Below are 12,028 nucleotides of genomic sequence, written 5' to 3' on the forward strand. Positions count from 1 at the left end.
GGAAGAAATAGAAAGCATTGAAATAATCGCTTAAAGTTTTTTCACTGAAAACTCAATAGAATATTCGACCGAATATTCGGCCGAATATTCGGCCGAATATTCGTTTGGCCGAATAGTTGTAAAGGTCAATATTCGGTATTCGGCCGTTCGCCGAATACCACTATTCGGTACATCTCTAGTTTCATCTAGGCGTAGTCCTGTGGTAGCATGTACGATTCTCACCACGAAGATCGGGGTTCGATCCCCAAGTCGGGCAAGTTTTTTTTTCAATAAGTAATTTAGTAATTGAGTGACCATTCTGATGCGATATATATAGGAAATGTAGGAAAGAAGCAATTGGCAAATTTGTCGAGTTTGGAATTCGTCGCGTGGCATCATGGCGGCACCGGTACAGAACACAGTGAACAATCAAGAGAAGGTGATATGAACTGAAGCCAAGGGTTCAGTTGAGATGAAGAGAGATTTTTTGCTCATTTTCCGATTTTTAGGAAGCTGAATTAGATGGCCGCTGGAAGCTGAATAGAAGATCATTAAGACTTGTTTTGCAACTTGAAAGTATCAGTAAGAACTCAAATTTTGAGCTGCATAGAACGAATTTCATATCAATGACGGGGCTGAGTAAGCGTTTTTGTACCTGTTTTATGAGACTTTTGGTTGTTTGGGTCGTGTGATTTGAAATTTTCTTCAATTTAAAAAAAATATCTGGTTCAACATATCTTGGTCTCTCTAAGAAGTAAAAAAAACCTTAGGCTTTTAACTGTTGCATTTCCTTGATATTTAGTATGAAACTTAAATTGCAGTTAAATATCCCATTGAGAGATCAGTTTTCCAGTACGCACTTCGGGAGCGTATGGATTTCACTGGCAGTCTAACTTTATAATCTTTCTTTCCAACATTGTAACCATTATTTACTGTTGATGCAATCCGTCTTCTGATTAACATTCATTAAGTTCCAAATTCACAACGGATATGTATAACATAGATAAAGCGACAATATTTTGTCTTAATTTTTCTTGTTGGTGTATATTATTTCCCGTTATATTAGGCCGGAACAAATTTAAAATCCTTCTTTTGTCACTCGGAGTTGGAACATCGCGAGGGGGGGACAATAAAAAATAATGCGAAAAACAAATAAATTGGGATAATTTGCACGAAAGCTTGCATGCAACCAAATTGCATATTATATTATTGCATACAACTTATAAATAATGTATTTTTTTTTTATCGAAAATTCAGTAAAATCAAGAATACAAAATGTTAATTAACTTCCATCTTCCAAAATTTTGTTTTTGGTCTTGTAATCTTTCGGATATTTGAATTTTTATTTGAAATTCACCTAAAATACTTCAAACTTTATTTATTTCCCCCTTCGGGATTTTGGAAATTTCGAAGGGGGGGGTGACAAAAGAAGAAATTAATATTTGTTCCAGCCTTATTTGCATTGAAAAATTAAAAACTTGAAATTGAAGGCATTAAAATTGTTCATTTCTTATGGTGTCTTTTAAATAATCTTCATTCAAAATTTCTTGGTTTATTCTCCAATGCATGTTTCGATTTTCACAGAAAGCCTTTCCTTTTTTTAATTGAAGATAGCGAAACTGACAAGGCGATTTCAATTAAGAAGAAACATTTAAATCTCGAAATATTTAAAATAAGCTCTGATCGAACGAGTACTGTTCTCAAAAACTATCAAAAGTATAATTTTCCTCTCACACACACAAAAGAAAACAAATTTTCTTGTTAGGAAGTTGATTTTGAAAACTTTTTAAATAAAATGAGCTTTGTTTGTAATTGCCTTGGTAAAGGTACCTACTTATATTTTAAATCGTTATCACAATCAAAAAATTTTAATATTTATCTATAGTTTTCATCGAAAAATTCTATTTTCAAATAAAAAAAAATAAAAGAAAAACATTGCAATTAAGAAAACACAATAATGCGTAATTTGTGCCGAGACCAAATAACGATGAAAATTAAAAAAAAAAATCTTTTATCGATATTTTAGCATAAATTTTCGATCGTAGTGATGTTTATGTTGCATTTAATTTTTGGGAAACGGAGGTTCCCTACCAGATTTTGTTTAGTTTTTTAGGTTAAATTTAAAATCAAAGAAAATAATGTATTCAGAATCAAAATGAAAATATTATTTCCAGATTTCCCGTTTTTACCCGGACTTGTTCGGATATTTGAAACACAATTTGGAAAAGTTCGGTCTGGCCCGGTTGCTCGGATTTCGTTGAAAAAACCCGGATTTTGCTAGGTTTCATATCCTTCATTTGCTAAATCAGACAAAAAAACTCTAATTGAGTTCATAAAATTTGAATTTTTAAGTCCAAAACACGATATTTTCTAAGCAAGGATTATCAAAGTAATCATGAACGGGTTTCTGGATTAAAAAAAATTGAAATCTGCTGATTTTGAAGATTTAAAAAAGTGTTTAAAGTGTTTTTTTTTCTTGATTTTGGTTGAGTTATTCCTGGGTTTGGACCAAATTTGCTCGAATACTGCCCTTATTTTGTGTTAAAAATTTTGAAATCTAATGTCTGGAATAAGCCAGAAATCAATTATAAAATATTAAGAAGTGGAGTTTTTAAAATTCTTCAGCAATAAATCAACAATAAATCTAAAGAGGGAATTGTGGGTTAAAAAATTCAGAACCAAAAATGTGGTTATGTTTCAATTTTCCATCCACACTATAGGAATTAAAATTTTAAGTTGAAATTAAGCTTCAGATATTAAGTAGAAATTCCAATCTGAGTCTGAAAAATTGGTTTTTTCAATTGCAATTGATTCTTCAAACGAATAGTATTAACTATCAAAAATGAAATGATTTTTTTTAATTTAAAAATCTAAGAAAAAAACTGTTTATAAAGATAAAAATGGTTTTCACTTTTTAATAGTTCATTGTAGCAAATTCGTTCCTATTTCATGCATTTAAGTCCAAATAAAATTACATAATTAGTATGAGAGCTTGAAATTTAATTAAACTAAAGTTTAAATTGTTCTTTATTTCAAAATCTTAATTGGATAGGGGAGATGGGGGCATAATGGCCACCTTAAGGAAAACGGTTATTTAACCATAGAAAAGGGCTATAATATAGAGGTTACATTATTGTTTCGTGTTCAGACACTTGAAAAGCCTATTCCCTAACGGGCTGAAACGTGAAAAACTAGATGAAAACGTTAAAAAATGCATTTTAAAAAATTTTGCCAAAAGCTGAAAACCAACCACTGTGGAGGCATAATGAGAACCCCCCCTGAGGCAGTATGAGCACCATTAATCAGGGCAAGATGTGCGTTTTCTGCCGGGGAATCTAACAGCGAATTCAATTCGATGAAGTCAGGTGAGTCGTAGATTCATCCAACAAAGCTATAACAAAGTAATCTAGGTCTGTTTGTAGAATACAAACAATAGGCTAAATTGTCGGATGAAAACTAGTCAAGGTGTGGCGCTATAAATCAATTTTAATTCGCTGCTAGATTCTACGGCAGAAAATGCTCATTATGCCTCAATAATATGGTGCTCTCTATGCCCCTAGCCAACAAATTTAATTAAAAACGTGTTTTAAAATTGATAAAAGTGAAAAATCAAAAATTTTATGATGGTAAAAATTGAGAAACAATGTGTACATCATGTTGCAGTGCGTACATTACAGATCAAGGTGATTTTAAGATCATAAGAGCTTATTTCGTGGTGCTCAAAAATTATAATATTTTCGTAACTTGAGAACCAAGCTAGTTTTTTTTAAAATATCTCTGTAAAGATGTTAAGGAGATTCCTTTTTTTGTGAAAAATTAATACTATAGGAAGTACGAAACAAATCCTCATGAAAATTTATTTAAGAAAATACATACTTTCGTAGAAAAGAGAAGTGCTCATTATTCCCTGGGTGCTCGTTATGCCCCCATCTCCCCTAATTTTATTTTAGACTAAAACTTATACTTATAATTTGAAGAAGCGAAACAATAATTGATCAGAATGGTACGATATCGTATAGTTCCAAAATAAGAATCAATAAAATTTTGTAGTGAGTTTAGTGCTAATATGAGGAAGCTCAGGAAATATATTGTAGACTAGCTGACCCGTTGTGCTTTGCTACACCTTCCGGAAATAAATGTAATTTGTAAAAATTTATTCAAATTTAGATTTTAGAGAGCATTTTTTTAAATCAAACCTCATCATACTTCAGAACCAACAACTTTGAAATGGGAGCTGCAGCTGCAGTTCTGAATTGCAATTCAACGATGGTATATATTATTTTCAGTCTCTAAACTCGTTTTTCAAGATCTGAAATTTGTACTCTGTACCTAAAAAAACTTTTTGACATATGGTCCCTGCATTGAAAAGCTCTTTATCTTAAATTTACATGGGAGCTCTCCCATTTTTTTCAATTTTGTCCCCCACTGCTTGAAGATGGTAGGCAAATTTAACCGGCTCGATACCCAAACAGCACTTATCATGGTAATGAAAAATATATTTAATTAGTTATGTATTAAATACAGTGCAAATTTCTTTTTTTTTTTTAAATAAATTTACTACGGTAAACATATAAACATTTAAAAAGAATATCAGTTGCATCACTAAATAAGTTCTCAGCGTTTTTTTTTTATTTTCTCTTTGAAAGTCAAATATTCAAAAATGTAGGCAAAAACAAATTTCTAAGTTTACATTTGTCCCCTATATTGGGGCAAGTGTCAATGCAAAGCTTATGTACAGATGCGTCAGAGTAATGGCTTTAAAATGGATTTAATACGAATTCCTGTTTTTTGTTCTATCAAGTTTCACTGATATATCTGCAGTATTCCTGCAATATAAATTTATGTTTGTTACCCCACTTTTAACGAATGCTGTTCAAAGCAAATGACCTTCATTTACAAAGGCATTTAAGAATTTTAAATACCCGCTGCAGTTTCAACATTCGAAATACCCCTTCTGGTATTTCCAACATATTGAATCATTTTGAAGATGAATTTCTTAAAAGTTCGACGTTTGCCCTTGCCCCACGGTGTAAGTTGACAGAAGGGAATATTGTTTTTAACACTTTAAGGGTAAACTAAAAATTTCTCTTAAAAATTTTGCGTCCAGTTGAATATCAGTTCTAAAGTCTCGCTTTTCAAAAACGAAGCGGATCAAAAGTCTCTTTTATGCAGCCATGTAACACAAAAACACTTTTTATGTTAAGTACGTACTTGAATTGGTATGTAAGCAAAAAGAACGATGGTTTTTTCAGAATTATTTAAAATAAAAAGCTCCCATTTTCATTTCTAAATTCGTTTCAGTTGTTTATTTGGGCTGAAGTAACAATTTCTAGAAGAAAACATAATTTTTAATTTTTTTTAACGGAAAAAGTTGGACGTTTAAACATGTTCTAATGTTCCTTGAATGAAAAGTCGAATGCTACCTACAATAACACGAACTAAATATGGAAGTATTTTTGCAAATCTTTCAATTGGTTTTGATTCGATTGATAAAATACCAATCCGTGTCACATCTAGGCGTAATTTATTACCACGTGCTGTGTACAAATCAAATAAGCAAGAAAAAAACACATCTAGGTTGCATATCGTCCCACGTGTTTGAGAAACAGGCGCCTTATTGTTAAATTTTCCAGCAATCAATGAACAGTGTGCTTTGGTTACTATCCTCTTGCGACGACGTTTGTTTGCCCATGGAGACGAAAAACAAACCCCTCAAAGAAAATATGCTTGGTTGAGAAATACGCGCCAAAATATTCCTACTGATCAGTATGCTATGCCTGGGTTACTTTCTTTTGGCGTCGTTGGCTCGCGACGCCTCTACCATAGAGACGAAAAACAAACCGCCCAAAGGAAAAAAAAATCTCAAGAAAATGGATGTCATGACTTTAATTTGTTTCGAAAAACTACAAATTTTGTATGGAAGCCTCTCCTTCCTTAAGTCGGATGGAGTTTTGACTATTACAGAAACCATCCCCGGCCTCAAAAACCCTCAGATGCGAATTTTGATGATGATCGGTTCAGTAGTTTCCGAGTCTATAGGGAACAGACAGACAGACAAACATTCATTTTTATATATATAGATAACTTTGAGATTTATGTTGACATTTTCAACTCCAAAATGAGTGTATTATTTATGATTGTAAAATAAAATTCGAAGGGATCATAAAGTGATATTAAATCGATTTTTTAGACTACCAGTTATCTATAAAAGTTACGAAAATTTCACAAATCCACATTTAGACTTATAACAGGGCACTGATTCCAAACATGCAATTTGATTTTTTTTTTCTGAATTTATATATTTTGCCTTTCCCTTTGGGACTGAGCACTAGACTGAGTCGATTTGGGGTCATTTTTTTAATATCTCAAACCCTGGGGTCCAAAAAGATTCGTTTTTGTTCAAAACTCATCCATGAGTTTGCAGAATTTTAAAGTAACCTTACATGAGTAAATTTTAAGTTTTAGGCTTGTATGGGAAAATTGATTTTTTTGTACTGAAAAATCAACATAATATTTGTTTCTTCTGTGGAACCGAGCCTGCTAATGGTTTTGTGCCAATTTATAAATTCTCGAAAGGAAATTTTCCGCAGAACAACTTTGTCGAGGACCGTATCCTCTTATCTTATTATACAAAATAGTTTTTAGCTGTTTAACAGGGGTATGTCTTTTGGCATTGATAAACAATGAATTCATTTGACATCTCTGCTTGTGCCTCGCAAAGCATTGCATGAAAAGTAGTCATGCAATTCCTTGCTAGGCACCCAGCAGTGATGTCAATTTTATTTATTGTTTATCAATGCCAAAAGACATACCCCTGTTAAAGAGCTAATAACTTATTTGCCTTATAAGATCCGCAGTTACGGTCTTCGACAAAGTTGTTCAGTGGAAAATTTCCTTTCGAGAATTTATAAATTGGCACAAAAACCATTAGCAGGCTCAGTTCCACAGAATAAACAGAAATGATGTTGATTTTTCAACACAAAATATTCAATTTTCCTATACAAGCCTAAAACTTCAAATTTACTCATGTAAGGTTACTTTAAAATTCTGCAAACTCATGGATGAGTTTTGAACAAAAATGAATCTTTAGGTTTGAAAAATGACCCCAAATTGATCTACTGAGCACCCCATTTAACGTAAATTGATTTAATGAAAAAAATTCTAAATAAAATTCTGTTGTAAAACAACATATTTAAGGGAGCAACTGGGTACCTACCGCTTTGAGAACCATTAACTGTTATCACAACCGGGCAACTCTTCTGCGCCCTCACGTTCACGTTAGCGTTGATAAGCAATCGTTTCCGCTGTACTACCCCTCAAAAATCCCCGGATAGCACCGTATCAATGATTCGTTATCAATCGCTCGGCGAACCAATATCAATCAGCTCTGAACATCCGCGTGTGTACTTTTGCCGTAACTGGGGAACTCTTCTGAAACTGATCCTGGAGGGAAAACAGAAAGACCGCGCGGGAAGGGAAGACTCTAAGTATGAATGCGCACCGTTCGACCACTTATCACTGACTCGCGAAAAAATGGAAAATGCAATCCACTGTATCACACTTTCTTCACCTTTTTTTCTTGCTTCTTCTTGTTAGCTGCTCTACTTGAAAACTTTTTTTTCTTTGCCTATAGATACTCTTAAAATAGTCGCACAAACAAAAGGCGATTATTACACCACAACATTCGCGATAACAAACCCACTCGCGAAGAGACTTCTTCCTTGTCGCGTAAAAAAAAATAACACCACTGAAATCTGAAAAGGGCTTTCTAAGGACGGATTCCACGCGCGAGGTTGTTTCAGTTAGAACCGAACGTCAATTTCCTCCTCAGGATTGCAACTAAGGCTGCAGTTGCTGCTTGTTAGTCGGAGGAATTCTACATCGGAACTGATGAACGATGGCACTTTGTTAGGCCCAAGGAGCCGACCCCCAGAGCTATGACTTTGACAACCGCGGCCAGTTCTGTTCTAGCAGACAGTTCTAAGGCTTCCTAGCCGTTGTCGTTGGACCAAATCCTTCATCAACAGCAACGACTGTCGAAGGAATGTGCCGATGATGATGTTGATGTTGCGAATGGTGGACTAGCTGAAGTACCTTTGGCGAAAGTTCCAAGACAACTCCACCGCAGCACGTTGCACACGTCAATCATTTGCACGTTTTCGCTTGGTCGTACCGCGGATTTTACGGGTGGCTATCTGAAAGTAAGGGAAATTGAAAAATGTCATTGTTAGACGAGATGGTTGACGAATTGAAAAAAATCTTTGTTTTGGTATTTTCAAAGGGAATTTTACATTTGTTGAATATTTATTTAGAAAGGGGAGGTATTGGAAAAATTTCATGATCGTATTTCGAAAACCGACCATTTTTAGATTGGCCCAAAAACTGATCTGTGCGAAATTTCAGCTAAATCGGACTTGATTTATGGGTGCCTCAAAGCGCTTGAAGTTTCGGTTATTTGACCCTCTAAAACCACCAAAGTGGTGACTCCCGAATATAAATTTTTGTCAAAATCGATTTAAAAATTTAAAAAAATCACCAAAGGATGGGCCACAGGAAATTCAGAAAATCTTAATTTGATTTTTCATGCCAAATGACTAAGAAATGCATGAACCGTCGAGATCGAGAAAGTCTTAAATAAATATTTTTATTATTATTATTATTATTATTATATGGCCCATTTGGCTGCCATTATGACGATTTGATTCAACAAAATAAAAATCGAATTGTCCATATGAACGTCAAGAAGGGAAAATGCACTTAAGACTCTAACGTGTGGTCACGAAAAAACTGAACAAATTTTTTTTTTAGATAAAAGTATCAATACTACCAAATACTCCAATATAAACATTTAGCATGAAAATTCTAGAAATATCAATTTTCAATAGGTAGGGGAAAGCGAGCCATTAGAAAACGTGGACCACAATGTAATCTATAAAAATAATGTCTCTAAATCAAAATTAGAAATTTACTTGAAAATTATTTCAAAGCACTGTAGTTTACAAAACTCAAACCATTAATTCAGGAACAAAGATAAAATTCAGGACACATAAAGGAAACCAGAAAATGAATTCATAATTGAAATCAGTATAAAAATTTTGTTCTACACCATAAGTCATAAATCAGGACTGAAATATAGTGCCCAGAAATTCAATATAGAACAAATTTTAAAATTAGAATTTTCAAAGTAAAAACAGTTTATCTAATATTCTTATTATATCAAATTTTTAACTAAAAAATCTAAAATAAAAACATCAATGCTGATGTTGTGAAATCGCTTTGGTACATCTTTGTACCTGAAAATAATTACATTTTCGTGGGTGATGGAAAGAATTATAGAAACATAAGCTATCAAAGAACGAAAGAACAAAAGCCGTAAATATCATGAATTTTTCGAAAAAGATACAACGGCTCACCGGCAGGACTTGAACCTGCAATCTCCGCTTCAGTACAACGGCGCGTTAGTCAAATAAAATGAAGAATAGATTAATTCTGCTATTAATGAAATCCTACCCATGTTTGTATTAGTTGTGTATAAATAAAAACATTATTTTAGGAATGATTATATGGAAATCATATACCCCATTTTAACCTTCCCATGCCGTTCGGGTCAATATGACCCGAAGCGCACATTTAGAATCTCTTTATCATCATTCCAATATACTGAAGAACTAGGAATTTTGACAGACCAAGTATGTTCTATGAAAATAATGATCAAATTAACGTCAAAAAATTGAAATTTGAGTTTTTAAAATCGGTTCATTGGGAAATGAAATACAGCTAAGCAAAGCAAAAATTGGATATCGTTTTTTTTAAAGTTAGATTTTTTTCTACCGGAAGATCTGAGATAGCGGTCAAAACTTTCATTGGACCCCAACATATCTATACATTGTCGGATAGATGGATTCTTGACGGTTTCAAAAATCAATGAAACACTTAAATACAGAAAAGCTGTCAAAAGTTATGAGAATTTTAAAAATAAAATTGATTTTTCGGACTTTTTACTTTCTGAACCAGTTTCCGATAACTTGGTAATACATATCGACTTTATTTTAAAATTTTGAGTAATAAGAACAAATTACCTACACAATGAATATAATATCATCAAAATCGGTTAACATTCACAGCCAGGAGAACGAAATCAAACTACAACTCAAATTTCCCCGAAACGGATATTTTGCGAACGGCATGGGAAGGTTAATTATTTATTGAAGTCGATTATTTTCAGCCTTTTCAATTTTATTACTAAACATTGATATTTCATTGGATTCATTGGATTCTTAATTCATTGCATTGGATTCAAATAAGATAGAGTAAGGTGGGGTAGAAGTACGAGTCGGGTAAAAGTACGTTTTGAGATTATCATAAACAAAGAACTAAGAACAGTAAAATTTCAAACTCATTATTATTTAGAAAACCTTCATCTAGACCTTTTTTTCGTAGGAGTTGAAAATACTCCTAAAATAAGGTAAAGTTGCTTTTTTTGCATAAATGATATTTGTAATAACGGCAAACATGTTTGACCAATCGAAATTCTGGTTTTCAATGAAAGTGTTAATGTGTCTGTTTTGTTGTATTCAACCACCATCAAATGCCGGAGAAAGAATTTCATTAATATGTCTTTGTTTTGCACAATAAATTGTGAGTCACAAGAAACCTTGAAGGGGCAAATGTACGAACTGCAAATGGGGCAAAAGTACGAATGATATACAGGGTCCTCTGAAGTAAATCTAAATGGAAAATTTAAACTATTTTTTAAAATGCACTGGAAACATCAGTGCATATTTTTGTATCTACAAAAACCTTCTCGCACGAAAAATTGTTCAAATACTATGAGAACTGGATTTCGTATACACACAAAGGAAAATTTGTGGAAAACTCTGAATTTGCGCTGGTTGTTCGCCTATGTATAGAATTTGTATCAGAAGTGAACACAGAAGCGGCTGCTGTAGGCAAAGATTGATATAAAATAATTTTCCTCTTGACTTCATGTGGAATTCTGAATAATTGTCCTTTTACCCCAAATCATTCGAGGATTTGCCCCAAAGGTCGTTTCGATAGCATTTAGGCATCAAATGCGTCGATCGATAAATTTCAAAAATTGTTATGAAGAGAGATAAAAGTCTGAGGAATCAAATGCTGTTCTTGGTTTTTTCTTATAATTTTCTTAAAATAGGAAAGCACTAAGGTCGTACATTAACCCCACCATACTCTAAGCTTTTTGAAAATAAAACAGTTATTTTGTAAGTTCCTGACAAAAAAAAAGCTGTTAGCATTATATAACATTTTGCATTTAATTGTTATACTTTTATACTTATAAAAAAAAAACAACATGCTTAAACATCATATTCAACCAATAATATTAGATAGAACTTTCGAAACATCGGAAATCAAATTGCAAATTTTAATGTTAAACTTCCAATTATACTAATCGCTAAGATTAATTCTGAATTTCGTATCATCAAATCTCAATATTAATCTCACTTATGGATTTAGCTTCTGCTTTCATTGCTTGCATTTGGGTTGATTGAGCTTCTTGAATTTTCTTTTGTAATTATTTTATTCGATTTTTTGCGTGCTTGTAATCTCCAGATGATATTAAAGAAATTGCATTTCTTTCTTAACATTGAGGTTTTAACAACAGACCCTGTTCGGTTTTGGCAACACACCCGTATATTCTATGTTGCCTAAATCAATCGGATTATGTATCTCGTTTTATTTTTGTTTTTGTTTGGAATAAATCAAAATAAATTTAAAACAGAAATTAACTTATAAAAGCATTATTTTTTTTAATTGCTCAATTCTATAACTTTTCAACAGCAATAAATTTTTTTAACTGCTTAAAGCCAAATTAAATTAATTTATTATTTATATTATTATTTACATTAGTTTTGATTTATTTACAAAGAAAACGATTTTTGGAATGTTGCCAAAAACGAAGGGCTCGGCAAGAATGTAACCAAAATCCAATATTGCCAAAATCGAACATATTCATGTTTTTCTCTCGCTATCATCAACGTCATCGCACGGTTGATGCCTTTTTTTCTGCCAG

General features: G+C 32.7%; 1 protein-coding gene across 1 annotated transcript in view; it reads right to left on the minus strand.

Moving 5' to 3' along the window:
• The window catches only part of LOC129749068 (E3 ubiquitin-protein ligase goliath-like), a 227,129-nt gene that overhangs the window by 108,476 nt on the left and 106,625 nt on the right, over positions 1-12,028 (minus strand). Inside the window, exon 3 of the mRNA XM_055743909.1 lies at positions 7,192-8,174. The gene's annotated coding sequence lies outside the window, so the exon portion shown is untranslated. The remainder of the gene's footprint in view (positions 1-7,191; positions 8,175-12,028) is intronic.

The sequence above is a fragment of the Uranotaenia lowii genome, chromosome 2, assembly GCF_029784155.1.
Source record: "Uranotaenia lowii strain MFRU-FL chromosome 2, ASM2978415v1, whole genome shotgun sequence".
NCBI classification, from domain to species: Eukaryota; Metazoa; Arthropoda; class Insecta; order Diptera; family Culicidae; genus Uranotaenia; species Uranotaenia lowii.